Below are 24,859 nucleotides of genomic sequence, written 5' to 3' on the forward strand. Positions count from 1 at the left end.
TTGCTTCTTGTAGCACATCAGCCAGACCGCCTTTTCTACAGATTTCTTATGCTCTCTACCCGCTGTCCACTTGATGGCTGCGTCTAGCGGGCGCCTATCCCTTAGTAGATCAGATATCCATTGTTTTGTGAGGTTGACTTTTCCGAAAACATAATCTGCTATTCTTTCATCCATCACATTTCGTCTATTCAGATCTTGATCTAACACACTACTTTACTGCTGCAAAGGTCCTGCCGCGGTTGCCATTTTTTAGGGGGTTTCTCTTGCTCTTTCTGGTCTCCTGCCAGGCTTCGTGCAATAATTACCCTTGAGTGGTTCGACCCACTCCCCCTACGGTTCTAGACCTTGGACTTAGGTGCAGGGAACAATAGTGCAGAGAAAGAACTCAATAGACCAGGTTGAATAGCACGAAATGGATGCTTTTATTTTAAACAGTTTGAAGCATTACAAAATACATGTCATAGGCACAGATTAAAGTTACTACAATCATGCACAAATTTATGAACTTGACTCTATGGAAATGGGGAACACACGGCACATCGTAAAAGGGGAAACACATTACGATTTCCCTTAACTCCCTCCCCTATACCTAAACTAAGTTTCGACCTGGGGAACTTGGGATCATGCTCACCACTCTCGAAATCGCGAGAAAAGGGGGGGTTCGCAGCCTTTTTGGCACCGCTTTCCGTCGTCACGTGGATTTGGAAACTTCTGGCGCAGTCGATATTCTCTCCTCCCTCGAGGCGGTGGGGTAGACCCAGCTTCGATGAGCGCTCGTTAAGGTTGAGATCCACCGAGTCAATTTGGGTTCATGGAACAGACCCAGATGCAGGCTATGCACTTGGGAGAATCTTGTGGCATCGATCGCCGGTTCTCCAGAGGGTTTCTTCTCCGTCGGCCTGGGTCGTCGATGATCTCCCGACCCCAGTACCCGGGCCACCCTCGTCGTCTTCTCGTCATGGCCGAGCCTTGTTTGGCTGAACACCGACCACGTTGTCCTTTTACCGAAACCGTCCGTCTTTAAAAAAACGAAAACGTTTTCATCGATCTGCCGAAGTGGAAGAGGCGCCGATCCGGGCACCGTCCGCCCTTCGTTCGTTCCTCGTAGAAGAAAGTTCTTGAAGAAATGGAAGCCTGAAGTCGCCCAACAAGAAGCCGTGGCAGTGAAGAAGAAGTTGTTCAAGTAACCCGGAGTCCGAAGTCACTTAGATGGACTTTCAATCCATAGTTATACTTTTTTGGGACAGTCTTATCTCCCGCCAAATCATAGTCCTGTCTTTGTATTAATTTTGGCGGGCAGACATCTCTGCAGGGGCGCTTTGTCTTGTAACGGAGCCGGTGATAACTTAAACTGGCCTTCCTGGCCGATAATGTCTTTCAATGTCTTTTGCATTGTCACCGTGGCTCGGTTCGCATATTGATCGGTCCGGACATTTTCCTTGATGGCTGCTAAACGGTTTTTCCTTTGTACGATAAATGGGTATAAGTGTTTTTACATTGTCCGCCCATATCTTGATGGGCCCCATCCTGTACTTATAATCCATTGAATATGTATGCTGTTGCTCTGAGTTTCGGTTCCCAGAGACTGGCTTTCGTGGGCTCACTGTCTTCAATCCACAAGCCTGTCTGGCTTGCAGTAACAGAAATAAAATGGTTCATAAACTGATCACGGGGCCTGGCGGCCATTTTGTATGCCCTTTTATCAAAGGTTTTTCTGTACAAGCTTACTTTGGTCAATAAACAGTCTTATTTTATCCAGTTTTCTTGCGTGATTTTTGCTGAAAATTGCGAATTTTACAATCAATGCCTTCTCTGAGAATCGAACTCAGGACCTTCAGATTATGAGACTGACGCGCTGCCTACTGCGCTAAGAAGGCACTTGCCATGCAAACTGCTGGGCAGCATGACCAAGTAGGTGCGCTTGCGAGGCATCTAGCGCCATAATGCAAAGTGCCTAAAAAAGTTCGAGCCAGGTAGGAGTCAAACCTACAATCTTCTGATCCGTAGTCAGACGCGTTATCCATTGCGCCACTGGCCCAGCCTGTCCAGAGCAGCTGGCAACTCACAGTCCCACAACACTGCGGCATCAGCAGGTACACCAGGCCGGGAGCGTCAAAAGGCGCACGGCGGACAATCACCAAAGCGAGACACCTTTGCCGCTTCCCTTCGATTTTCAGGTGGTAGAGCGGAGGACTGCAGTGGAAAAAAAGCAAAGCAAAGTCGTCGTTAGGTCGCTGGTTCGACTCCGGCTTGAAGGAGCGGGCGTTCTTGTGCAGTAAGTGAGCGGTAAGGAGCTTTTAGCTCAAGGCAGTGCTCTTAACTTGACGCTAGTATACATGTTGCTGCTAAGGCAGAGGACACCTCCATTGCTTGAGCAGTTGCATCTGCACACCAGCAGGAAGTGCCTTTGAGCAGCAACGCACCAAAACACCCAGCACTCTCTTTCAGGCAAAACCTCAGGCAAAAGAAGTCGTCTATCAGTCAGACAGGGCTCTCGGCTGCTCCCTCACGCTCGTGGCGGCTGCTACTTTCCGGTCACCTCGCTTCCCTTCCGCCGGCTCGGGCTCTTTCTCGGCTTCTTTCCCCATTTCTCTGATTTCCCGCCCTGCCGTTGCTCGGTAACGCCGATTGGAGCAAAGCGTTGAAAGAGATCAGGGAGCGGGCTAACCCAAAGCAGGAGATCCCTGCTGGTGGCGCAGCAGCTCAGAGGCGAGTGCTAAGGAGCTACTGAGAAGCAAACTTGATGCAATTGCAAGAAGCAGCTGGGGAATTAGCTCAAATGGTAGAGCGCTCGCTTTGCATGAGAGAGGTAGCGGGCTTGATGCCCGCATTCTCCACGCCTCTTTTGGCTCGGGGCAATGGCTCAAACACAACAGTGGTGTCAGCTGTCGGTGAACCCGCGTACTTCCGAAGGGTCTCCACACGCTGAGGTACAGAGGGGCCAAGGGACATCAAATCCTTCAGTGTGCCGCAGCAGCAAGTCTTGTCGATAGTCTTGTGCAGCAAAAATGGAAAGCTGAGATGAGGGATAAAAAAAGCTTTGCAAGTATCAATGCCTTCTCTGAGGATCAAACTCAGGACCTTCAGATTATGAGACTGACGCGCTGCCTACTGCGCTAAGATGGCACTTGCCATGCAAACTGCTGGGCAGCATGACCAAGTAGGTGCGCTTGCGAGGCATCTAGCGCCATAATGCAAAGTGCGTAAAAAAGTTCGAGCCAGGTAGGAGTCGAACCTACAATCTTCTGATCCGTAGTCAGACGCGTTATCCATTGCGCCACTGGCCCAGCCTGTATAGAGCAGCTGGCAACTCACAGTCCCACAACACTGCGGCATCAGCAGGTACACCAGGCCGGGAGCGTCAAAAGGCGCACGGCGGACAATCACCAAAGCGAGACACCTTTGCCGCTTCCCTTCGATTTTCAAGTGGTAGAGCGGAGGACTGCAGTGGAAAAAAAGCAAAGCAAAGTCGTCGTTAGGTCGCTGGTTCGACTCCGGCTTGAAGGAGCGGGCGTTCTTGTGCAGTAAGTGAGCGGTGAGGATATTTTAGCTCAAGGCAGTGCTCTTAACTTGACGCTAGTTTACATGTTGCTGCTAAGGCACAGGACACCTCCATTGCTTGAGCAGTTGCATCTGCACACCAGCAGGAAGTGCCTTTGAGCAGCAACGCACCAAAACACCCAGCACTCTCTTTCAGGCAAAACCTCAGGCAAAAGAAGTCGTCTATCAGTCAGACAGGGCTCTCGGCTGCTCCCTCACGCTCGTGGCGGCTGCTACTTTCCGGTCACCTCGCTTCCCTTCCGCCGGCTCGGGCTCTTTCTTGGCTTCTTTCCCCATTTCTCTGATTTCCCGCCCTGCCGTTGCTCGGTAACGCCGATTGGAGCAAAGCGTTGAAAGAGATCTGGGAGCGGGCTAACCCAAAGCAGGAGATCCCTGCTGGTGGCGCAGCAGCTCAGAGGCGAGTGCTAAGGAGCTACTGAGAAGCAAACTCGGTGCAATTGCAAGAAGCAGCTGGGGAATTAGCTCAAATGGTAGAGCGCTCGCTTTGCATGTGAGAGGTAGCGGGCTTGATGCCCGCATTCTCCACGCCTCTTTTGGCTCGGGGCAATGGCTCAAACACAACAGTGGTGTCAGCTGTCGGTGAACCCGTGTACTTCCGAAGGGTCTCCACACGCTGAGGTACAGAGGGGCCAAGGGACATCAAATCCTTTAGTGTGCCGCAGCAGCAAGTCTTGTCGATAGTCTTGTGCAGCAAAAATGGAAAGCTGAGATGAGGGATAAAAAAAGCTTTGCAAGTATCAATGCCTTCTCTGAGGATCGAACTCAGGACCTTCAGATTATGAGACTGACGCGCTGCCTACTGCGCTAAGATGGCACTTGCCATGCAAACTGCTGGGCAGCATGACCAAGTAGGTGCGCTTGCGAGGCATCTAGCGCCATAATGCAAAGTGCGTAAAAAAGTTCGAGCCAGGTAGGAGTCGAACCTACAATCTTCTGATCCGTAGTCAGACGCGTTATCCATTGCGCCACTGGCCCAGCCTGTATAGAGCAGCTGGCAACTCACAGTCCCACAACACTGCGGCATCAGCAGGTACACCAGGCCGGGAGCGTCAAAAGGCGCACGGCGGACAATCACCAAAGCGAGACACCTTTGCCGCTTCCCTTCGATTTTCAGGTGGTAGAGCGGAGGACTGCAGTGGAAAAAAAGCAAAGCAAAGTCGTCGTTAGGTCGCTGGTTCGACTCCGGCTTGAAGGAGCGGGCGTTCTTGTGCAGTAAGTGAGCAGTAAGGATATTTTAGCTCAAGGCAGTGCTCTTAACTTGACGCTAGTTTACATGTTGCTGCTAAGGCACAGGACACCTCCATTGCTTGAGCAGTTGCATCTGCACACCAGCAGGAAGTGCCTTTGAGCAGCAATGCACCAAAACACCCAGCACTCTCTTTCAGGCAAAACCTCAGGCAAAAGAAGTCGTCTATCAGTCAGACAGGGCTCTCGGCTGCTCCCTCACGCTCGTGGCGGCTGCTACTTTCCGGTCACCTCGCTTCCCTTCCGCCGGATCGGGCTCTTTCTCGGCTTCTTTCCCCATTTGTCTGATTTCCCGCCCTGCCGTTGCTCGGTAACGCCGATTGGAGCAAAGCGTTGAAAGAGACCAGGGAGCGGGCTAACCCAAAGCAGGAGATCCCTGCTGGTGGCGCAGCAGCTCAGAGGCGAGTGCTAAGGAGCTACTGAGAAGCAAACTTGGTGCGATTGCAAGAAGCAGCTGGGGAATTAGCTCAAATGGTAGAGCGCTCGCTTTGCATGTGAGAGGTAGCGGGCTTGATGCCCGCATTCTCCACGCCTCTTTTGGCTCGGGGCAATGGCTCAAACACAACAGTGGTGTCAGCTGTCGGTGAACCCGTGTACTTCCGAAGGGTCTCCACACGCTGAGGTTCAGAGGGGCCAAGGGACATCAAATCCTTTAGTGTGCCGTAGCAGCAAGTCTTGTCGATAGTCTTGTGCAGCAAAAATGGAAAGCTGAGATGAGGGATAAAAAAGCTTTGCAAGTATCAATGCCTTCTCTGAGGATCGAACTCAGGACCTTCAGATTATGAGACTGACGCGCTGCCTACTGCGCTAAGAAGGCACTTGCCATGCAAACTGCTGGGCAGCATGACCAAGTAGGTGCGCTTGCGAGGCATCTAGCGCCATAATGCAAAGTGCGTAAAAAAGTTCGAGCCAGGTAGTAGTCGAACCTACAATCTGCTGATCCGTAGTCAGACGCGTTATCCATTGCGCCACTGGCCCAGCCTGTATAGAGCAGCTGGCAACTCACAGTCCCACAACACTGCGGCATCAGCAGGTACACCAGGCTGGGAGCGTCAAAAGGCGCACGGCGGACAATCACCAAAGCGAGACACCTTTGCCGCTTCCCTTCGATTTTCAGGTGGTAGAGCGGAGGACTGCAGTGGAAAAAAAGCAAAGCAACGTCGTCGTTAGGTCGCTGGTTCGACTCCGGCTTGAAGGAGCGGGCGTTCTTGTGCAGTAAGTGAGCGGTAAGGATATTTTAGCTCAAGGCAGTGCTCTTAACTTGACGCTAGTTTACATGTTGCTGCTAAGGCACAGGGCACCTCCATTGCTTGAGCAGTTGCATCTGCACACCAGCAGGAAGTGCCTTTGAGCAGCAACGCACCAAAACACCCAGCACTCTCTTTCAGGCAAAACCTCAGGCAAAAGAAGTCATCTATCAGTCAGACAGGGCTCTCGGCTGCTCCCTCACGCTCGTGGCGGCTGCTACTTTCCGGTCACCTCGCTTCCCTTCCGCCGGCTCGGGCTCTTTCTCGGCTTCTTTCCCCATTTCTCTGATTTCCCGCCCTGCCGTTGCTCGGTAACGCCGATTGGAGCAAAGCGTTGAAAGAGATCAGGGAGCGGGCTAACCCAAAGCAGGAGATCCCTGCTGGTGGCGCAGCAGCTCAGAGGCGAGTGCTAAGGAGCTACTGAGAAGCAAACTTGATGCAATTGCAAAAAGCAGCTGGGGAATTAGCTCAAATGGTAGAGCGCTCGCTTTGCATGTGAGAGGTAGCGGGCTTGATGCCCGCATTCTCCACGCCACTTTTGGCTCGGGGCAATGGCTCAAACACAACAGTGGTGTCAGCTGTCGGTGAACCCGTGTACTTCCGAAGGGTCTCCACACGCTGAGGTACAGAGGGGCCAAGGGACATCAAATCCTTTAGTGTGCCGTAGCAGCAAGTCTTGCCGATAGTCTTGTGCAGCAAAAATGGAAAGCTGAGATGAGGGATAAAAAAGCTTTGCAAGTATCAATGCCTTCTCTGAGGATCGAACTCAGGACCATTCAGATTATGAGACTGACGCGCTGCCTACTGCGCTAAGAAGGCACTTGCCATGCAAACTGCTGGGCAGCATGACCAAGAAGGTGCGCTTGCGAGGCATCTAGCGCCATAATGCAAAGTGCGTAAAAAAGTTCGAGCCAGGTAGGAGTTAAACCTACAATCTTCTGATCCGTAGTCAGACGCGTTATCCATTGCGCCACTGGCCCAGCCTGTATAGAGCAGCTGGCAACTCACAGTCCCACAACACTGCGGCATCAGCAGGTACACCAGGCCGGGAGCGTCAAAAGGCGCACGGCGGACAATCACCAAAGCGAGACACCTTTGCCGCTTCCCTTCGATTTTCAGGTGGTAGAGCGGAGGACTGCAGTGGAAAAAAAGCAAAGCAAAGTCGTCGTTAGGTCGCTGGTTCGACTCCGGCTTGAAGGAGCGGGCGTCCTTGTGCAGTAAGTGAGCGGTAAGGATATTTTAGCTCAAGGCAGTGCTCTTAACTTCACGCTAGTTTACATGTTGCTGCTAAGGCACAGGACACCTCCATTGCTTGAGCAGTTGCATCTGCACACCAGCAGGAAGTGCCTTTGAGCAGCAACGCACCAAAACACCCAGCACTCTCTTTCAGGCAAAACCTCAGGCAAAAGAAGTCGTCTATCAGTCAGACAGGGCTCTCGGCTGCTCCCTCACGCTCGTGGCGGCTGCTACTTTCCGGTCACCTCGCTTCCCTTCCGCCGGATCGGGCTCTTTCTCGGCTTCTTTCCCCATTTGTCTGATTTCCCGCCCTGCCGTTGCTCGGTAACGCCGATTGGAGCAAAGCGTTGAAAGAGATCAGGGAGCGGGCTAACCCAAAGCAGGAGATCCCTGCTGGTGGCGCAGCAGCTCAGAGGCGAGTGCTAAGGAGCTACTGAGAAGCAAACTTGGTGCAATTGCAAGAAGCAGCTGGGGAATTAGCTCAAATGGTAGAGCGCTCGCTTTGCATGTGAGAGGTAGCGGGCTTGATGCCCGCATTCTCCACGCCTCTTTTGGCTCGGGGCAATGGCTCAAACACAACAGTGGTGTCAGCTGTCGGTGAACCCGTGTACTTCCGAAGGGTCTCCACACGCTGAGGTTCAGAGGGGCCAAGGGACATCAAATCCTTTAGTGTGCCGTAGCAGCAAGTCTTGTCGATAGTCTTGTGCAGCAAAAATGGAAAGCTGAGATGAGGGATAAAAAAGCTTTGCAAGTATCAATGCCTTCTCTGAGGATCGAACTCAGGACCTTCAGATTATGAGACTGACGCGCTGCCTACTGCGCTAAGAAGGCACTTGCCATGCAAACTGCTGGGCAGCATGACCAAGTAGGTGCGCTTGCGAGGCATCTAGCGCCATAATGCAAAGTGCGTAAAAAAGTTCGAGCCAGGTAGTAGTCGAACCTACAATCTTCTGATCCGTAGTCAGACACGTTATCCATTGCGCCACTGGCCCAGCCTGTATAGAGCAGCTGGCAACTCACAGTCCCACAACACTGCGGCATCAGCAGGTACACCAGGCCGGGAGCGTCAAATGGCGCACGGCGGACAATCACCAAAGCGAGACACCTTTGCCGCTTCCCTTCGATTTTCAGGTGGTAGAGCGGAGGACTGCAGTGGAAAAAAAGCAAAGCAAAGTCGTCGTTAGGTCGCTGGTTCGACTCCGGCTTGAAGGAGCGGGCGTTCTTGTGCAGTAAGTGAGCGGTAAGGATATTTTAGCTCAAGGCAGTGCTCTTAACTTGACGCTAGTTTACATGTTGCTGCTAAGGCACAGGGCACCTCCATTGCTTGAGCAGTTGCATCTGCACACCAGCAGGAAGTGCCTTTGAGCAGCAACGCACCAAAACACCCAGCACTCTCTTTCAGGCAAAACCTCAGGCAAAAGAAGTCATCTATCAGTCAGACAGGGCTCTCGGCTGCTCCCTCACGCTCGTGGCGGCTGCTACTTTCCGGTCACCTCGCTTCCCTTCCGCCGGCTCGGGCTCTTTCTCGGCTTCTTTCCCCATTTGTCTGATTTCCCGCCCTGCCGTTGCTCGGTAACGCCGATTGGAGCAAAGCGTTGAAAGAGATCAGGGAGCGGGCTAACCCAAAGCAGGAGATCCCTGCTGGTGGCGCAGCAGCTCAGAGGCGAGTGCTAAGGAGCTACTGAGAAGCAAACTTGATGCAATTGCAAAAAGCAGCTGGGGAATTAGCTCAAATGGTAGAGCGCTCGCTTTGCATGTGAGAGGTAGCGGGCTTGATGCCCGCATTCTCCACGCCACTTTTGGCTCGGGGCAATGGCTCAAACACAACAGTGGTGTCAGCTGTCGGTGAACCCGTGTACTTCCGAAGGGTCTCCACACGCTGAGGTACAGAGGGGCCAAGGGACATCAAATCCTTTAGTGTGCCGTAGCAGCAAGTCTTGCCGATAGTCTTGTGCAGCAAAAATGGAAAGCTGAGATGAGGGATAAAAAAGCTTTGCAAGTATCAATGCCTTCTCTGAGGATCGAACTCAGGACCATTCAGATTATGAGACTGACGCGCTGCCTACTGCGCTAAGAAGGCACTTGCCATGCAAACTGCTGGGCAGCATGACCAAGAAGGTGCGCTTGCGAGGCATCTAGCGCCATAATGCAAAGTGCGTAAAAAAGTTCGAGCCAGGTAGGAGTTAAACCTACAATCTTCTGATCCGTAGTCAGACGCGTTATCCATTGCGCCACTGGCCCAGCCTGTATAGAGCAGCTGGCAACTCACAGTCCCACAACACTGCGGCATCAGCAGGTACACCAGGCCGGGAGCGTCAAAAGGCGCACGGCGGACAATCACCAAAGCGAGACACCTTTGCCGCTTCCCTTCGATTTTCAGGTGGTAGAGCGGAGGACTGCAGTGGAAAAAAAGCAAAGCAAAGTCGTCGTTAGGTCGCTGGTTCGACTCCGGCTTGAAGGAGCGGGCGTCCTTGTGCAGTAAGTGAGCGGTAAGGATATTTTAGCTCAAGGCAGTGCTCTGAACTTCACGCTAGTTTACATGTTGCTGCTAAGGCACAGGACACCTCCATTGCTTGAGCAGTTGCATCGGCACACCAGCAGGAAGTGCCTTTGAGCAGCAACGCACCAAAACACCCAGCACTCTCTTTCAGGCAAAACCTCAGGCAAAAGAAGTCGTCTATCAGTCAGACAGGGCTCTCGGCTGCTCCCTCACGCTCGTGGCGGCTGCTACTTTCCGGTCACCTCGCTTCCCTTCCGCCGGATCGGGCTCTTTCTCGGCTTCTTTCCCCATTTGTCTGATTTCCCGCCCTGCCGTTGCTCGGTAACGCCGATTGGAGCAAAGCGTTGAAAGAGATCAGGGAGCGGGCTAACCCAAAGCAGGAGATCCCTGCTGGTGGCGCAGCAGCTCAGAGGCGAGTGCTAAGGAGCTACTGAGAAGCAAACTTGGTGCAATTGCAAGAAGCAGCTGGGGAATTAGCTCAAATGGTAGAGCGCTCGCTTTGCATGTGAGAGGTAGCGGGCTTGATGCCCGCATTCTCCACGCCTCTTTTGGCTCGGGGCAATGGCTCAAACACAACAGTGGTGTCAGCTGTCGGTGAACCCGTGTACTTCCGAAGGGTCTCCACACGCTGAGGTTCAGAGGGGCCAAGGGACATCAAATCCTTTAGTGTGCCGTAGCAGCAAGTCTTGTCGATAGTCTTGTGCAGCAAAAATGGAAAGCTGAGATGAGGGATAAAAAAGCTTTGCAAGTATCAATGCCTTCTCTGAGGATCGAACTCAGGACCTTCAGATTATGAGACTGACGCGCTGCCTACTGCGCTAAGAAGGCACTTGCCATGCAAACTGCTGGGCAGCATGACCAAGTAGGTGCGCTTGCGAGGCATCTAGCGCCATAATGCAAAGTGCGTAAAAAAGTTCGAGCCAGGTAGTAGTCGAACCTACAATCTTCTGATCCGTAGTCAGACGCGTTATCCATTGCGCCACTGGCCCAGCCTGTATAGAGCAGCTGGCAACTCACAGTCCCACAACACTGCGGCATCAGCAGGTACACCAGGCCGGGAGCGTCAAATGGCGCACGGCGGACAATCACCAAAGCGAGACACCTTTGCCGCTTCCCTTCGATTTTCAGGTGGTAGAGAGGAGGACTGCAGTGGAAAAAAAGCAAAGCAAAGTCGTCGTTAGGTCGCTGGTTCGACTCCGGCTTGAAGGAGCGGGCGTTCTTGTGCAGTAAGTGAGCGGTAAGGATATTTTAGCTCAAGGCAGTGCTCTTAACTTGACGCTAGTTTACATGTTGCTGCTAAGGCACAGGGCACCTCCATTGCTTGAACAGTTGCATCTGCACACCAGCAGGAAGTGCCTTTGAGCAGCAACGCACCAAAACACCCAGCACTCTCTTTCAGGCAAAACCTCAGGCAAAAGAAGTCGTCTATCAGTCAGACAGGGCTCTCGGCTGCTCCCTCACGCTCGTGGCGGCTGCTACTTTCCGGTCACCTCGCTTCCCTTCCGCCGGATCGGGCTCTTTCTCGGCTTCTTTCCCCATTTGTCTGATTTCCCGCCCTGCCGTTGCTCGGTAACGCCGATTGGAGCAAAGCGTTGAAAGAGATCAGGGAGCGGGCTAACCCAAAGCAGGAGATCCCTGCTGGTGGCGCAGCAGCTCAGAGGCGAGTGCTAAGGAGCTACTGAGAAGCAAACTTGGTGCAATTGCAAGAAGCAGCTGGGGAATTAGCTCAAATGGTAGAGCGCTCGCTTTGCATGTGAGAGGTAGCGGGCTTGATGCCCGCATTTGCCCGCATTCTCCACGCCTCTTTTGGCTCGGGGCAATGGCTCAAACACAACAGTGGTGTCAGCTGTCGGTGAACCCGTGTACTTCCGAAGGGTCTCCACACGCTGAGGTTCAGAGGGGCCAAGGGACATCAAATCCTTTAGTGTGCCGTAGCAGCAAGTCTTGTCGATAGTCTTGTGCAGCAAAAATGGAAAGCTGAGATGAGGGATAAAAAAGCTTTGCAAGTATCAATGCCTTCTCTGAGGATCGAACTCAGGACCTTCAGATTATGAGACTGACGCGCTGCCTACTGCGCTAAGAAGGCACTTGCCATGCAAACTGCTGGGCAGCATGACCAAGTAGGTGCGCTTGCGAGGCATCTAGCGCCATAATGCAAAGTGCGTAAAAAAGTTCGAGCCAGGTAGTAGTCGAACCTACAATCTGCTGATCCGTAGTCAGACGCGTTATCCATTGCGCCACTGGCCCAGCCTGTATAGAGCAGCTGGCAACTCACAGTCCCACAACACTGCGGCATCAGCAGGTACACCAGGCTGGGAGCGTCAAAAGGCGCACGGCGGACAATCACCAAAGCGAGACACCTTTGCCGCTTCCCTTCGATTTTCAGGTGGTAGAGCGGAGGACTGCAGTGGAAAAAAAGCAAAGCAACGTCGTCGTTAGGTCGCTGGTTCGACTCCGGCTTGAAGGAGCGGGCGTTCTTGTGCAGTAAGTGAGCGGTAAGGATATTTTAGCTCAAGGCAGTGCTCTTAACTTGACGCTAGTTTACATGTTGCTGCTAAGGCACAGGGCACCTCCATTGCTTGAGCAGTTGCATCTGCACACCAGCAGGAAGTGCCTTTGAGCAGCAACGCACCAAAACACCCAGCACTCTCTTTCAGGCAAAACCTCAGGCAAAAGAAGTCATCTATCAGTCAGACAGGGCTCTCGGCTGCTCCCTCACGCTCGTGGCGGCTGCTACTTTCCGGTCACCTCGCTTCCCTTCCGCCGGCTCGGGCTCTTTCTCGGCTTCTTTCCCCATTTCTCTGATTTCCCGCCCTGCCGTTGCTCGGTAACGCCGATTGGAGCAAAGCGTTGAAAGAGATCAGGGAGCGGGCTAACCCAAAGCAGGAGATCCCTGCTGGTGGCGCAGCAGCTCAGAGGCGAGTGCTAAGGAGCTACTGAGAAGCAAACTTGATGCAATTGCAAAAAGCAGCTGGGGAATTAGCTCAAATGGTAGAGCGCTCGCTTTGCATGTGAGAGGTAGCGGGCTTGATGCCCGCATTCTCCACGCCACTTTTGGCTCGGGGCAATGGCTCAAACACAACAGTGGTGTCAGCTGTCGGTGAACCCGCGTACTTCCGAAGGGTCTCCACACGCTGAGGTACAGAGGGGCCAAGGGACATCAAATCCTTTAGTGTGCCGTAGCAGCAAGTCTTGCCGATAGTCTTGTGCAGCAAAAATGGAAAGCTGAGATGAGGGATAAAAAAGCTTTGCAAGTATCAATGCCTTCTCTGAGGATCGAACTCAGGACCATTCAGATTATGAGACTGACGCGCTGCCTACTGCGCTAAGAAGGCACTTGCCATGCAAACTGCTGGGCAGCATGACCAAGAAGGTGCGCTTGCGAGGCATCTAGCGCCATAATGCAAAGTGCGTAAAAAAGTTCGAGCCAGGTAGGAGTTAAACCTACAATCTTCTGATCCGTAGTCAGACGCGTTATCCATTGCGCCACTGGCCCAGCCTGTATAGAGCAGCTGGCAACTCACAGTCCCACAACACTGCGGCATCAGCAGGTACACCAGGCCGGGAGCGTCAAAAGGCGCACGGCGGACAATCACCAAAGCGAGACACCTTTGCCGCTTCCCTTCGATTTTCAGGTGGTAGAGCGGAGGACTGCAGTGGAAAAAAAGCAAAGCAAAGTCGTCGTTAGGTCGCTGGTTCGACTCCGGCTTGAAGGAGCGGGCGTCCTTGTGCAGTAAGTGAGCGGTAAGGATATTTTAGCTCAAGGCAGTGCTCTTAACTTCACGCTAGTTTACATGTTGCTGCTAAGGCACAGGACACCTCCATTGCTTGAGCAGTTGCATCTGCACACCAGCAGGAAGTGCCTTTGAGCAGCAACGCACCAAAACACCCAGCACTCTCTTTCAGGCAAAACCTCAGGCAAAAGAAGTCGTCTATCAGTCAGACAGGGCTCTCGGCTGCTCCCTCACGCTCGTGGCGGCTGCTACTTTCCGGTCACCTCGCTTCCCTTCCGCCGGATCGGGCTCTTTCTCGGCTTCTTTCCCCATTTGTCTGATTTCCCGCCCTGCCGTTGCTCGGTAACGCCGATTGGAGCAAAGCGTTGAAAGAGATCAGGGAGCGGGCTAACCCAAAGCAGGAGATCCCTGCTGGTGGCGCAGCAGCTCAGAGGCGAGTGCTAAGGAGCTACTGAGAAGCAAACTTGGTGCAATTGCAAGAAGCAGCTGGGGAATTAGCTCAAATGGTAGAGCGCTCGCTTTGCATGTGAGAGGTAGCGGGCTTGATGCCCGCATTCTCCACGCCTCTTTTGGCTCGGGGCAATGGCTCAAACACAACAGTGGTGTCAGCTGTCGGTGAACCCGTGTACTTCCGAAGGGTCTCCACACGCTGAGGTTCAGAGGGGCCAAGGGACATCAAATCCTTTAGTGTGCCGTAGCAGCAAGTCTTGTCGATAGTCTTGTGCAGCAAAAATGGAAAGCTGAGATGAGGGATAAAAAAGCTTTGCAAGTATCAATGCCTTCTCTGAGGATCGAACTCAGGACCTTCAGATTATGAGACTGACGCGCTGCCTACTGCGCTAAGAAGGCACTTGCCATGCAAACTGCTGGGCAGCATGACCAAGTAGGTGCGCTTGCGAGGCATCTAGCGCCATAATGCAAAGTGCGTAAAAAAGTTCGAGCCAGGTAGTAGTCGAACCTACAATCTTCTGATCCGTAGTCAGACGCGTTATCCATTGCGCCACTGGCCCAGCCTGTATAGAGCAGCTGGCAACTCACAGTCCCACAACACTGCGGCATCAGCAGGTACACCAGGCCGGGAGCGTCAAATGGCGCACGGCGGACAATCACCAAAGCGAGACACCTTTGCCGCTTCCCTTCGATTTTCAGGTGGTAGAGCGGAGGACTGCAGTGGAAAAAAAGCAAAGCAAAGTCGTCGTTAGGTCGCTGGTTCGACTCCGGCTTGAAGGAGCGGGCGTTCTTGTGCAGTAAGTGAGCGGTAAGGATATTTTAGCTCAAGGCAGTGCTCTTAACTTGACGCTAGTTTACATGTTGCTGCTAAGGCACAGGGCACCTCCATTGCTTGAGCAGTTGCATCTGCACACCAGCAGGAAGTGCCTTTGAGCAGCAACGCACCAAAACACCCAGCACTCTCTTTCAGGCAAAACCTCAGGCAAAAGAAGTCATCTATCAGTCAGACAGGGCTCTCGGCTGCTCCCTCACGCTCGTGGCGGCTGCTACTTTCCGGTCACCTCGCTTCCCTTCCGCCGGCTCGGGCTCTTTCTCGGCTTCTTTCCCCATTTGTCTGATTTCCCGCCCTGCCGTTGCTCGGTAACGCCGATTGGAGCAAAGCGTTGAAAGAGATCAGGGAGCGGGCTAACCCAAAGCAGGAGATCCCTGCTGGTGGCGCAGCAGCTCAGAGGCGAGTGCTAAGGAGCTACTGAGAAGCAAACTTGATGCAATTGCAAAAAGCAGCTGGGGAATTAGCTCAAATGGTAGAGCGCTCGCTTTGCATGTGAGAGGTAGCGGGCTTGATGCCCGCATTCTCCACGCCACTTTTGGCTCGGGGCAATGGCTCAAACACAACAGTGGTGTCAGCTGTCGGTGAACCCGTGTACTTCCGAAGGGTCTCCACACGCTGAGGTACAGAGGGGCCAAGGGACATCAAATCCTTTAGTGTGCCGTAGCAGCAAGTCTTGCCGATAGTCTTGTGCAGCAAAAATGGAAAGCTGAGATGAGGGATAAAAAAGCTTTGCAAGTATCAATGCCTTCTCTGAGGATCGAACTCAGGACCATTCAGATTATGAGACTGACGCGCTGCCTACTGCGCTAAGAAGGCACTTGCCATGCAAACTGCTGGGCAGCATGACCAAGAAGGTGCGCTTGCGAGGCATCTAGCGCCATAATGCAAAGTGCGTAAAAAAGTTCGAGCCAGGTAGGAGTTAAACCTACAATCTTCTGATCCGTAGTCAGACGCGTTATCCATTGCGCCACTGGCCCAGCCTGTATAGAGCAGCTGGCAACTCACAGTCCCACAACACTGCGGCATCAGCAGGTACACCAGGCCGGGAGCGTCAAAAGGCGCACGGCGGACAATCACCAAAGCGAGACACCTTTGCCGCTTCCCTTCGATTTTCAGGTGGTAGAGCGGAGGACTGCAGTGGAAAAAAAGCAAAGCAAAGTCGTCGTTAGGTCGCTGGTTCGACTCCGGCTTGAAGGAGCGGGCGTCCTTGTGCAGTAAGTGAGCGGTAAGGATATTTTAGCTCAAGGCAGTGCTCTGAACTTCACGCTAGTTTACATGTTGCTGCTAAGGCACAGGACACCTCCATTGCTTGAGCAGTTGCATCGGCACACCAGCAGGAAGTGCCTTTGAGCAGCAACGCACCAAAACACCCAGCACTCTCTTTCAGGCAAAACCTCAGGCAAAAGAAGTCGTCTATCAGTCAGACAGGGCTCTCGGCTGCTCCCTCACGCTCGTGGCGGCTGCTACTTTCCGGTCACCTCGCTTCCCTTCCGCCGGATCGGGCTCTTTCTCGGCTTCTTTCCCCATTTGTCTGATTTCCCGCCCTGCCGTTGCTCGGTAACGCCGATTGGAGCAAAGCGTTGAAAGAGATCAGGGAGCGGGCTAACCCAAAGCAGGAGATCCCTGCTGGTGGCGCAGCAGCTCAGAGGCGAGTGCTAAGGAGCTACTGAGAAGCAAACTTGGTGCAATTGCAAGAAGCAGCTGGGGAATTAGCTCAAATGGTAGAGCGCTCGCTTTGCATGTGAGAGGTAGCGGGCTTGATGCCCGCATTCTCCACGCCTCTTTTGGCTCGGGGCAATGGCTCAAACACAACAGTGGTGTCAGCTGTCGGTGAACCCGTGTACTTCCGAAGGGTCTCCACACGCTGAGGTTCAGAGGGGCCAAGGGACATCAAATCCTTTAGTGTGCCGTAGCAGCAAGTCTTGTCGATAGTCTTGTGCAGCAAAAATGGAAAGCTGAGATGAGGGATAAAAAAGCTTTGCAAGTATCAATGCCTTCTCTGAGGATCGAACTCAGGACCTTCAGATTATGAGACTGACGCGCTGCCTACTGCGCTAAGAAGGCACTTGCCATGCAAACTGCTGGGCAGCATGACCAAGTAGGTGCGCTTGCGAGGCATCTAGCGCCATAATGCAAAGTGCGTAAAAAAGTTCGAGCCAGGTAGTAGTCGAACCTACAATCTTCTGATCCGTAGTCAGACGCGTTATCCATTGCGCCACTGGCCCAGCCTGTATAGAGCAGCTGGCAACTCACAGTCCCACAACACTGCGGCATCAGCAGGTACACCAGGCCGGGAGCGTCAAATGGCGCACGGCGGACAATCACCAAAGCGAGACACCTTTGCCGCTTCCCTTCGATTTTCAGGTGGTAGAGAGGAGGACTGCAGTGGAAAAAAAGCAAAGCAAAGTCGTCGTTAGGTCGCTGGTTCGACTCCGGCTTGAAGGAGCGGGCGTTCTTGTGCAGTAAGTGAGCGGTAAGGATATTTTAGCTCAAGGCAGTGCTCTTAACTTGACGCTAGTTTACATGTTGCTGCTAAGGCACAGGGCACCTCCATTGCTTGAACAGTTGCATCTGCACACCAGCAGGAAGTGCCTTTGAGCAGCAACGCACCAAAACACCCAGCACTCTCTTTCAGGCAAAACCTCAGGCAAAAGAAGTCGTCTATCAGTCAGACAGGGCTCTCGGCTGCTCCCTCACGCTCGTGGCGGCTGCTACTTTCCGGTCACCTCGCTTCCCTTCCGCCGGATCGGGCTCTTTCTCGGCTTCTTTCCCCATTTGTCTGATTTCCCGCCCTGCCGTTGCTCGGTAACGCCGATTGGAGCAAAGCGTTGAAAGAGATCAGGGAGCGGGCTAACCCAAAGCAGGAGATCCCTGCTGGTGGCGCAGCAGCTCAGAGGCGAGTGCTAAGGAGCTACTGAGAAGCAAACTTGGTGCAATTGCAAGAAGCAGCTGGGGAATTAGCTCAAATGGTAGAGCGCTCGCTTTGCATGTGAGAGGTAGCGGGCTTGATGCCCGCATTTGCCCGCATTCTCCACGCCTCTTTTGGCTCGGGGCAATGGCTCAAACACAACAGTGGTGTCAGCTGTCGGTGAACCCGTGTACTTCCGAAGGGTCTCCACACGCTGAGGTACAGAGGGGCCAAGGGACATCAAATCCTTTAGTGTGCCGTAGCAGCAAGTCTTGTCGATAGTCTTGTGCAGCAAAAATGGAAAGCTGAGATGAGGGATAAAAAAGCTTTGCAAGTATCAATGCCTTCTCTGAGGATCGAACTCAGGACCTTCAGATTATGAGACTGACGCGCTGCCTACTGCGCTAAGAAGGCACTTGCCATGCAAACTGCTGGGCAGCATGACCAAGTAGGTGCGTTTGCGAGGCATCGAGCGCCATAATGCAAAGTGCGTAAAAAAGTTCGAGCCAGGTAGGAGTCAAACCTACAATCTTCTGATCCGTAGTCAGACGCGTTATCCATTGCGCCACTGGCCCAGCCTGTCCAGAGCAGCTGGCAACTCACAGTCCCACAACACTGCGGCAGCAGCAGGTACACCAGGCCGGGAGCGTCAAAAGGCGCACGGCGGACAATCACCAAAGCGAGACACCTTTGCCGCTTCCCTTCGATTTTCAGGTGGTAGAGCGGAGGACTGCAGTGGAAAAAAAGCAAAGCAAAGTCGTCGTTAGGTCGCTGGTTCGACTCCGGCTTGAAGGAGCGGGCGTTCTTGTGCAGTAAGTGAGCGGTAAGGAGCTGTTAGCTCAAGGCAGTGCTCTTAACTTGACGCTAGTTTACTTGTTGCTGCGAAGGCACAGGACACCTCCATTGCTTGAGCAGTTGCATCTGCACACCAGCAGGAAGTGCCTTTGAGCAGCAACGCACCAAAACACCCAGCACTCTCTTTCAGGGAAAACCTCAGGCAAAAGAAGTCGTCTATCAGTCAGACAGGGCTCTCGGCTGCTCCCTCACGCTCGTGGCGGCTGCTACTTTCCGGTCACCTCGCTTCCCTTCCGCCGGATCGGGCTCTTTCTCGGCTTCTTTCCCCATTTGTCTGATTTCCCGCCCTGCCGTTGCTCGGTAACGCCGATTGGAGCAAAGCGTTGAAAGAGATCAGGGAGCGGGCTAACCCAAAGCAGGAGATCCCTGCTGGTGGCGCAGCAGCTCAGAGGCGAGTGCTAAGGAGCTACTGAGAAACAAACTTGGTGCAATTGCAAGAAGCAGCTGGGGAATTAGCTCAAATGGTAGAGCGCTCGCTTTGCATGTGAGAGGTAGCGGGCTTGATGCCCGCATTCTCCACGCCTCTTTTGGCTCGGGGCAATGGCTCAAACACAACAGTGGTGTCAGCTGTCGGTGAACCCGTGTACTTCCGAAGGGTCTCCACACGCTGAGGTACAGAGGGGCCAAGGGACTTCAAATCCTTTAGTGTGCCGTAGCAGCAAGTCTTGTCGATAGTCTTGTGCAGCAAAAATGGAAAGCTGAGATGAGGGATAAAAAAGCTTTGCAAGTATCAATGCCTTCTCTGAGGATCGAACTCAGGACCTTCAGATTATGAGACTGACGCGCTGCCTACTGCGCTAAGAAGGCACTTGCCATGCAAACTGCTGGGCAGCATGACCAAGTAGGTGCGCTTGCGAGGCATCTAGCGCCATAATGCAAAGTGCGTAAAAAAGTTCAAGCCAGGGAGGAGTCAAACCTACAATCTTCTGATCCGTAGTCAGACGCGTTATCCATTGCGCCACTGGCCCAGCCTGTACAGAGCAGCTGGCAACTCACAGTCCCACAACACTGCGGCATCAGCAGGTACACCAGGCCGGGAGCGTCAAAAGGCGCACGGCGGACAATCACCAAAGCGAGACACCTTTGCCGCTTCCCTTCGATTTTCAGGTGGTAGAGCGGAGGACTGCAGTGGAAAAAAAGCAAAGCAAAGTCGTCGTTAGGTCGCTGGTTCGACTCCGGCTTGAAGGAGCGGGCGTTCTTGTGCAGTAAGTGAGCGGTAAGGATATTTTAGCTCAAGGCAGTGCTCTTAACTTGACGCTAGTTTACATGTTGCTGCTAAGGCACAGGACACCTCCATTGCTTGAGCAGTTGCATCTGCACACCAGCAGGAAGTGCCTTTGAGCAGCAACGCACCAAAACACCCAGCACTCTCTTTCAGGCAAAACCTCAGGCAAAAGAAGTCGTCTATCAGTCAGACAGGGCTCTCGGCTGCTCCCTCACGCTCGTGGCGGCTGCTACTTTCCGGTCACCTCGCTTCCCTTCCGCCGGATCGGGCTCTTTCTCGGCTTCTTTCCCCATTTGTCTGATTTCCCGCCCTGCCGTTGCTCGGTAACGCCGATTGGAGCAAAGCGTTGAAAGAGATCAGGGAGCGGGCTAACCCGAAGCAGGAGATCCCTGCTGGTGGCGCAGCAGCTCAGAGGCGAGTGCTAAGGAGCTACTGAGAAGCAAACTTGGTGCAATTGCAAGAAGCAGCTGGGGAATTAGCTCAAATGGTAGAGCGCTCGCTTTGCATGTGAGAGGTAGCGGGCTTGATGCCCGCATTCTCCACGCCTCTTTTGGCTCGGGGCAATGGCTCAAACACAACAGTGGTGTCAGCTGTCGGTGAACCCGTGTACTTCCGAAGGGTCTCCACACGCTGAGGTACAGAGGGGCCAAGGGACATCAAATCCTTTAGTGTGCCGTAGCAGCAAGTCTTGTCGATAGTCTTGTGCAGCAAAAATGGAAAGCTGAGATGAGGGATAAAAAAGCTTTGCAAGTATCAATGCCTTCTCTGAGGATCGAACTCAGGACCTTCCGATTATGAGACTGACGCGCTGCCTACTGCGCTAAGAAGGCACTTGCCATGCAAACTGCTGGGCAGCATGACCAAGTAGGTGCGCTTGCGAGGCATCTAGCGCCATAATGCAAAGTGCGTAAAAAAGTTCGAGCCAGGTAGGAGTCGAACCGACAATCTTCTGATCCGTAGTCAGACGCGTTATCCATTGCGCCACTGGCCCAGCCTGTATAGAGCAGCTGGCAACTCACAGTCCCACAACACTGCGGCATCAGCAGGTACACCAGGCCGGGAGCGTCAAAAGGCGCACGGCGGACAATCACCAAAGCGAGACACCTTTGCCGCTTCCCTTCGATTTTCAGGTGGTAGAGCGGAGGACTGCAGTGGAAAAAAAGCAAAGCAAAGTCGTCGTTAGGTCGCTGGTTCGACTCCGGCTTGAAGGAGCGGGCGTTCTTGTGCAGTAAGTGAGCGGTAAGGATATTTTAGCTCAAGGCAGTGCTCTTAACTTCACGCTAGTTTACATGTTGCTGCTAAGGCACAGGACACCTCCATTGCTTGAGCAGTTGCATCTGCACACCAGCAGGAAGTGCCTTTGAGCAGCAACGCACCAAAACACCCAGCACTCTCTTTCAGGCAAAACCTCAGGCAAAAGAAGTCGTCTATCAGTCAGACAGGGCTCTCGGCTGCTCCCTCACGCTCGTGGCGGCTGCTACTTTCCGGTCACCTCGCTTCCCTTCCGCCGGATCGGGCTCTTTCTCGGCTTCTTTCCCCATTTGTCTGATTTCCCGCCCTGCCGTTGCTCGGTAACGCCGATTGGAGCAAAGCGTTGAAAGAGATCAGGGAGCGGGCTAACCCAAAGCAGGAGATCCCTGCTGGTGGCGCAGCAGCTCAGAGGCGAGTGCTAAGGAGCTACTGAGAAGCAAACTTGGTGCAATTGCAAGAAGCAGCTGGGGAATTAGCTCAAATGGTAGAGCGCTCGCTTTGCATGTGAGAGGTAGCGGGCTTGATGCCCGCATTTGCCCGCATTCTCCACGCCTCTTTTGGCTCGGGGCAATGGCTCAAACACAACAGTGGTGTCAGCTGTCGGTGAACCCGTGTACTTCCGAAGGGTCTCCACACGCTGAGGTACAGAGGGGCCAAGGGACATCAAATCCTTTAGTGTGCCGTAGCAGCAAGTCTTGTCGATAGTCTTGTGCAGCAAAAATGGAAAGCTGAGATGAGGGATAAAAAAGCTTTGCAAGTATCAATGCCTTCTCTGAGGATCGAACTCAGGACCTTCAGATTATGAGACTGACGCGCTGCCTACTGCGCTAAGAAGGCACTTGCCATGCAAACTGCTGGGCAGCATGACCAAGTAGGTGCGTTTGCGAGGCATCGAGCGCCATAATGCAAAGTGCGTAAAAAAGTTCGAGCCAGGTAGGAGTCAAACCTACAATCTTCTGATCCGTAGTCAGACGCGTTATCCATTGCGCCACTGGCCCAGCCTGTCCAGAGCAGCTGGCAACTCACAGTCCCACAACACTGCGGCAGCAGCAGGTACACCAGGCCGGGAGCGTCAAAAGGCGCACGGCGGACAATCACCAAAGCGAGACACCTTTGCCGCTTCCCTTCGATTTTCAGGTGGTAGAGCGGAGGACTGCAGTGGAAAAAAAGCAAAGCAAAGTCGTCGTTAGGTCGCTGGTTCGACTCCGGCTTGAAGGAGCGGGCGTTCTTGTGCAGTAAGTGAGCGGTAAGGAGCTGTTAGCTCAAGGCAGTGCTCTTAACTTGACGCTAGTTTACTTGTTGCTGCGAAGGCACAGGACACCTCCATTGCTTGAGCAGTTGCATCTGCACACCAGCAGGAAGTGCCTTTGAGCAGCAACGCACCAAAACACCCAGCACTCTCTTTCAGGGAAAACCTCAGGCAAAAGAAGTCGTCTATCAGTCAGACAGGGCTCTCGGCTGCTCCCTCACGCTCGTGGCGGCTGCTACTTTCCGGTCACCTCGCTTCCCTTCCGCCGGATCGGGCTCTTTCTCGGCTTCTTTCCCCATTTGTCTGATTTCCCGCCCTGCCGTTGCTCGGTAACGCCGATTGGAGCAAAGCGTTGAAAGAGATCAGGGAGCGGGCTAACCCAAAGCAGGAGATCCCTGCTGGTGGCGCAGCAGCTCAGAGGCGAGTGCTAAGGAGCTACTGAGAAACAAACTTGGTGCAATTGCAAGAAGCAGCTGGGGAATTAGCTCAAATGGTAGAGCGCTCGCTTTGCATGTGAGAGGTAGCGGGCTTGATGCCCGCATTCTCCACGCCTCTTTTGGCTCGGGGCAATGGCTCAAACACAACAGTGGTGTCAGCTGTCGGTGAACCCGTGTACTTCCGAAGGGTCTCCACACGCTGAGGTACAGAGGGGCCAAGGGACTTCAAATCCTTTAGTGTGCCGTAGCAGCAAGTCTTGTCGATAGTCTTGTGCAGCAAAAATGGAAAGCTGAGATGAGGGATAAAAAAGCTTTGCAAGTATCAATGCCTTCTCTGAGGATCGAACTCAGGACCTTCAGATTATGAGACTGACGCGCTGCCTACTGCGCTAAGAAGGCACTTGCCATGCAAACTGCTGGGCAGCATGACCAAGTAGGTGCGCTTGCGAGGCATCTAGCGCCATAATGCAAAGTGCGTAAAAAAGTTCAAGCCAGGGAGGAGTCAAACCTACAATCTTCTGATCCGTAGTCAGACGCGTTATCCATTGCGCCACTGGCCCAGCCTGTACAGAGCAGCTGGCAACTCACAGTCCCACAACACTGCGGCATCAGCAGGTACACCAGGCCGGGAGCGTCAAAAGGCGCACGGCGGACAATCACCAAAGCGAGACACCTTTGCCGCTTCCCTTCGATTTTCAGGTGGTAGAGCGGAGGACTGCAGTGGAAAAAAAGCAAAGCAAAGTCGTCGTTAGGTCGCTGGTTCGACTCCGGCTTGAAGGAGCGGGCGTTCTTGTGCAGTAAGTGAGCGGTAAGGATATTTTAGCTCAAGGCAGTGCTCTTAACTTGACGCTAGTTTACATGTTGCTGCTAAGGCACAGGACACCTCCATTGCTTGAGCAGTTGCATCTGCACACCAGCAGGAAGTGCCTTTGAGCAGCAACGCACCAAAACACCCAGCACTCTCTTTCAGGCAAAACCTCAGGCAAAAGAAGTCGTCTATCAGTCAGACAGGGCTCTCGGCTGCTCCCTCACGCTCGTGGCGGCTGCTACTTTCCGGTCACCTCGCTTCCCTTCCGCCGGATCGGGCTCTTTCTCGGCTTCTTTCCCCATTTGTCTGATTTCCCGCCCTGCCGTTGCTCGGTAACGCCGATTGGAGCAAAGCGTTGAAAGAGATCAGGGAGCGGGCTAACCCGAAGCAGGAGATCCCTGCTGGTGGCGCAGCAGCTCAGAGGCGAGTGCTAAGGAGCTACTGAGAAGCAAACTTGGTGCAATTGCAAGAAGCAGCTGGGGAATTAGCTCAAATGGTAGAGCGCTCGCTTTGCATGTGAGAGGTAGCGGGCTTGATGCCCGCATTCTCCACGCCTCTTTTGGCTCGGGGCAATGGCTCAAACACAACAGTGGTGTCAGCTGTCGGTGAACCCGTGTACTTCCGAAGGGTCTCCACACGCTGAGGTACAGAGGGGCCAAGGGACATCAAATCCTTTAGTGTGCCGTAGCAGCAAGTCTTGTCGATAGTCTTGTGCAGCAAAAATGGAAAGCTGAGATGAGGGATAAAAAAGCTTTGCAAGTATCAATGCCTTCTCTGAGGATCGAACTCAGGACCTTCAGATTATGAGACTGACGCGCTGCCTACTGCGCTAAGAAGGCACTTGCCATGCAAACTGCTGGGCAGCATGACCAAGTAGGTGCGCTTGCGAGGCATCTAGCGCCATAATGCAAAGTGCGTAAAAAAGTTCGAGCCAGGTAGGAGTCGAACCGACAATCTTCTGATCCGTAGTCAGACGCGTTATCCATTGCGCCACTGGCCCAGCCTGTATAGAGCAGCTGGCAACTCACAGTCCCACAACACTGCGGCATCAGCAGGTACACCAGGCCGGGAGCGTCAAAAGGCGCACGGCGGACAATCACCAAAGCGAGACACCTTTGCCGCTTCCCTTCGATTTTCAGGTGGTAGAGCGGAGGACTGCAGTGGAAAAAAAGCAAAGCAAAGTCGTCGTTAGGTCGCTGGTTCGACTCCGGCTTGAAGGAGCGGGCGTTCTTGTGCAGTAAGTGAGCGGTAAGGATATTTTAGCTCAAGGCAGTGCTCTTAACTTCACGCTAGTTTACATGTTGCTGCTAAGGCACAGGAC

General features: G+C 53.4%; 14 non-coding genes across 14 annotated transcripts; all 14 read right to left on the bottom strand.

Moving 5' to 3' along the window:
• Positions 1-1,804: 1,804 nt before the first annotated feature.
• On the bottom strand, positions 1,805-1,877 carry trnam-cau (transfer RNA methionine (anticodon CAU)). Its single transcript has one exon. It is a non-coding gene; the product is annotated as a tRNA-Met (tRNA).
• A 1,337-nt stretch (positions 1,878-3,214) lies between these two features.
• On the bottom strand, positions 3,215-3,287 carry trnar-acg (transfer RNA arginine (anticodon ACG)). Its single transcript has one exon. It is a non-coding gene; the product is annotated as a tRNA-Arg (tRNA).
• A 1,176-nt stretch (positions 3,288-4,463) lies between these two features.
• On the bottom strand, positions 4,464-4,536 carry trnar-acg (transfer RNA arginine (anticodon ACG)). Its single transcript has one exon. It is a non-coding gene; the product is annotated as a tRNA-Arg (tRNA).
• Positions 4,537-5,550: 1,014 nt separating this feature from the next.
• Positions 5,551-5,623, bottom strand: trnam-cau (transfer RNA methionine (anticodon CAU)). The gene has a single exon. It is a non-coding gene; the product is annotated as a tRNA-Met (tRNA).
• A 2,424-nt stretch (positions 5,624-8,047) lies between these two features.
• trnam-cau (transfer RNA methionine (anticodon CAU)) lies at positions 8,048-8,120 on the bottom strand. The gene has a single exon. It is a non-coding gene; the product is annotated as a tRNA-Met (tRNA).
• A 2,424-nt stretch (positions 8,121-10,544) lies between these two features.
• trnam-cau (transfer RNA methionine (anticodon CAU)) lies at positions 10,545-10,617 on the bottom strand. The gene has a single exon. It is a non-coding gene; the product is annotated as a tRNA-Met (tRNA).
• Positions 10,618-11,802: 1,185 nt separating this feature from the next.
• Positions 11,803-11,875, bottom strand: trnam-cau (transfer RNA methionine (anticodon CAU)). Its single transcript has one exon. It is a non-coding gene; the product is annotated as a tRNA-Met (tRNA).
• Positions 11,876-14,299: 2,424 nt separating this feature from the next.
• Positions 14,300-14,372, bottom strand: trnam-cau (transfer RNA methionine (anticodon CAU)). The gene has a single exon. It is a non-coding gene; the product is annotated as a tRNA-Met (tRNA).
• Positions 14,373-16,796: 2,424 nt separating this feature from the next.
• Positions 16,797-16,869, bottom strand: trnam-cau (transfer RNA methionine (anticodon CAU)). Its single transcript has one exon. It is a non-coding gene; the product is annotated as a tRNA-Met (tRNA).
• Positions 16,870-18,054: 1,185 nt separating this feature from the next.
• trnam-cau (transfer RNA methionine (anticodon CAU)) lies at positions 18,055-18,127 on the bottom strand. Its single transcript has one exon. It is a non-coding gene; the product is annotated as a tRNA-Met (tRNA).
• A 1,175-nt stretch (positions 18,128-19,302) lies between these two features.
• On the bottom strand, positions 19,303-19,375 carry trnam-cau (transfer RNA methionine (anticodon CAU)). The gene has a single exon. It is a non-coding gene; the product is annotated as a tRNA-Met (tRNA).
• A 2,433-nt stretch (positions 19,376-21,808) lies between these two features.
• trnam-cau (transfer RNA methionine (anticodon CAU)) lies at positions 21,809-21,881 on the bottom strand. Its single transcript has one exon. It is a non-coding gene; the product is annotated as a tRNA-Met (tRNA).
• A 1,175-nt stretch (positions 21,882-23,056) lies between these two features.
• Positions 23,057-23,129, bottom strand: trnam-cau (transfer RNA methionine (anticodon CAU)). The gene has a single exon. It is a non-coding gene; the product is annotated as a tRNA-Met (tRNA).
• A 1,175-nt stretch (positions 23,130-24,304) lies between these two features.
• Positions 24,305-24,377, bottom strand: trnam-cau (transfer RNA methionine (anticodon CAU)). The gene has a single exon. It is a non-coding gene; the product is annotated as a tRNA-Met (tRNA).
• Positions 24,378-24,859: the final 482 nt, after the last annotated feature.

Source organism: Somniosus microcephalus, unplaced genomic scaffold (genome assembly GCF_052327205.1).
Source record: "Somniosus microcephalus isolate GS21.2 unplaced genomic scaffold, FLI_Smic_1.0 scaffold63, whole genome shotgun sequence".
NCBI lineage: Eukaryota > Metazoa > Chordata > Chondrichthyes > Squaliformes > Somniosidae > Somniosus > Somniosus microcephalus.